The sequence below is a fragment of the Zingiber officinale genome, chromosome 7A (assembly GCF_018446385.1).
Source record: "Zingiber officinale cultivar Zhangliang chromosome 7A, Zo_v1.1, whole genome shotgun sequence".
Taxonomy (NCBI): domain Eukaryota; kingdom Viridiplantae; phylum Streptophyta; class Magnoliopsida; order Zingiberales; family Zingiberaceae; genus Zingiber; species Zingiber officinale.
Window position 1 is genome coordinate 25,597,615 of NC_055998.1, and position 3,094 is coordinate 25,600,708.

At 35.6% G+C, this 3,094-nt stretch overlaps 1 long non-coding RNA gene across 1 annotated transcript; it reads right to left on the reverse strand.

Moving 5' to 3' along the window:
- Positions 1-808: 808 nt before the first annotated feature.
- LOC122000002 lies at positions 809-1,493 on the reverse strand. Its single transcript, XR_006116884.1, has 4 exons — positions 1,437-1,493; positions 1,257-1,355; positions 1,099-1,180; positions 809-902 (listed from the first exon to the last, which is right to left on the reverse strand). It is a non-coding gene; the product is annotated as an uncharacterized LOC122000002 (long non-coding RNA).
- Between the last annotated feature and the right edge of the window lie 1,601 nt (positions 1,494-3,094).

Sequence of the window (3,094 nt, forward strand, 5' to 3'; positions counted from 1 at the left end):
TGTATCCTCCAATAACAATACAATAGACATGTGTATATACTCTAAACATGCAATCAACAGAACTCCTCCAAAAGTACACGACAAATACGTATGTACACACCACATGTAAATGCACGGTCAACTAGATGACTCCTATAACACATACCCATCTATGTACAGTCCACATCATATACCCAATCAGCATGGGAATACCAACAACCCGACAATCCCTACAAGCCACACTCTACACGTGTAATCACAACAGAGTAGATATCAAGAGTGGAGACTGTATATGAATTAAAATAGATCATCACAAGGGTCAAGCATAAGTATCATGCAGGAAAAACAGCAACCGATCATGATATAAGATAAAGCTGCCTAATTCATCCAATAATATCCATGCACTAAGTACAAGAAAATCTATATAGAGGCCAAGGAAGAAATACCCGCCTTAAAAGTCTCATATCCAACAGAACCACCCCACGTCACGTTGCTCGTCCAGATCAAAGTCCTGTGATCACATAATATATTTAGCTAATTACATAGGTAGCAAATAGCTAAATAAACTCCCCAATCTAATTAGAAAAACCCCAATCGAAATAATCAACCTAATCCCTTAATCCAATTAGGTTCACTCTAACCAGATCTAATATCTGATTAATCTTCCAATTAATCCTCAATCCAACTTCTCCATAATCCAAACTCATCATAAATCCTTCTAAATCCCCCAATCAATCCAAGATTCAACCAAATCAATATATCACATAAATGCAACCAAAACTCCATAGTTACCTCACCTTGATCCAAAACAAAATCCACACCCTTTGATGAAGAAATCCAAAGTTTGCCGTGGAGAAAAAAAAATGGAGCTTCTCCACCCATTTACAGCTGGTCCAACATAAATAGGTGCCCAAAATCAACACCTAGCATAAATCCAATACACAATCCTCAATTAATACATTCTCAATTAAGATTAAACCCAATAATTCATCCATTCTCTTAATTACCAATCCACTATATAGACACTGCCATCCAAACAAAACAACCTAAATCAGTAGAAACCTAATCTAGCAATATACCAATGAAACCAATAGAATTACCCTACTGGACATTACTTACCTTAAGGTTTGGTAGCAAAATCCAAATCTCACAGCCCAACAAGACCTCTGCCGGCAGCTACCAAGAAGCCCTACACCAATTCCTTCCAAAATCAAATCCAACACTTAGCTGTAGAGCCATTACTTACTAAAACCTTAACATAACAATACAACACTCACCTCAATCGATCTCAAATTCCCCAGCCGAGACTCCCACAGCTTCCAGCATTGGAAACAAGACAGTGATCGGCACAAGCACTGTACCAACTAACACCTCCTCTGATCCAGAATAAGAAGCTTATCAAGATCGAAGTTAACTAAACAAGATCTTTGAAGCTTTACGATTTGAATGAAGCCTACCTTGATCGACTACCTCCGGATGGTGTTGTCCCAATCTGATCCAGCAAGTGTGGAGCTGCAGATCAAATTCCAATGAACAAATCACAGAGAAGAACAAGGAGAATAACCGGCTGGGAGCGATGCGATTCAAACCTCGCTGTGCCCTAGACGCCGACCCACTGCCGATTGCGAACAAGAACGGCCGAAGAGTCGACAACTCAGACGGAGCTGGCTGGTACCGTCGAGATCCAACGACGCTTTCCCTCCGGCGGTGCGACAAAGATGGGATCGCGAGTGGAGAGCGCTCTCCGTCGATGTCGAGTTGTCCACGCGCGAGAGAGAAAGGGGAACGGAAGAGAGGAAGAAAGACTCCACGCCTCGGAAGGGAGAGGGAAGAGGGAGGCTCGGCCGGCGGTGGTTCAAATGGCGCCGGCGATCGCGAGCTCGGCGTCGGCAGTGGAGATGAATGGAGGAAGGTGGAGATCGCGTGAGAAATGGGAATCGGGAGAGGAAATCAAACATTTAGGGCTTAAGTTTTTAATTAAATACCTAGGTTAACTTAATTAAATCTTAAGTTAACTTCTTAATTAACTCCCAACTTAAATGGGTATTCCAAACAGGCTCCGCTTAGCCCCACCGATTCATCCCCTCGAAACGAGTCATACAGACTCCGTTTAAATCCCGAAAAATTTTTAAAAATCCCCGAAAAATCCAATAAGATTTTTCGTCCAATAACATTTATTATTAAATCTTACGGTATCTTACAGTTTTATTTTAATTTAATTTTAAATTTTCATTTATTTTTAATTTAATAATTTAATTTAATTTTAATTTTAATTTAGTTTAATTTGATTTTAATTTAATTTTAATTTAGTTTAAATTTTATTTTATTTTAATTTTATTGTTAATTAATTTTAAATTTAACTCTTAATTTAAATTTTAGTTTATTTAACTCTTAATTTAAATTTTAATTCATTTAACTTTTAATTTTTAAATTTAAGTTTAATTTAGTTTAAGTTTAATTTACTTTTTATTTAAATTTAATTTAATTTAATTTTTAATTTAATTTAATTTAATTTAATTTAAGTTCATAGTCATCTCACACAATTTATGTTTTCAATCAGGGAATCCTATAATTTTTGTGAGATCAGTTAAATTCAATTTCAGAGTTTGGTTTAACTTTGTATTAGATTTAGAGTTAGCTTTGGGCTCAATAAACATGTATTTTTCGGATAAATTTCTGAGCTATGGTGAGTCACCTGGACATCATTAAAGTAATCATACCTTCGAGGTTTTTTAAATAGTCCTATCCACTGAACTTAGTAAAAAATATTGGTCTAACTAGTTAGGATTCGTAAGGGGTAGTTTCAGTTAGTTCTACTAAGGCAAATACACTAGGTCGAACTCATATCTTCCTAGACATGCATAGATAGAGTTTCCTAATCTACTATCATCCAAACTTCACCAGCATCGTATGTCAAGTTAAATTTTTATCTCTTTTTAATCTAATCCTAATTACCCTGCCGAGTAAGTTTATGTTGGAGATGCTAATTAATTTGGAGTCTCTCCCTAAATTATTGATTTTTCTTTTAAGTTTTTTTGTATAATTAAAGTTAATTTTATTTGAGATTTAATGTTTAATCTGTAATTTAAATTTAAGTTTTTAATTTTGAATTAAC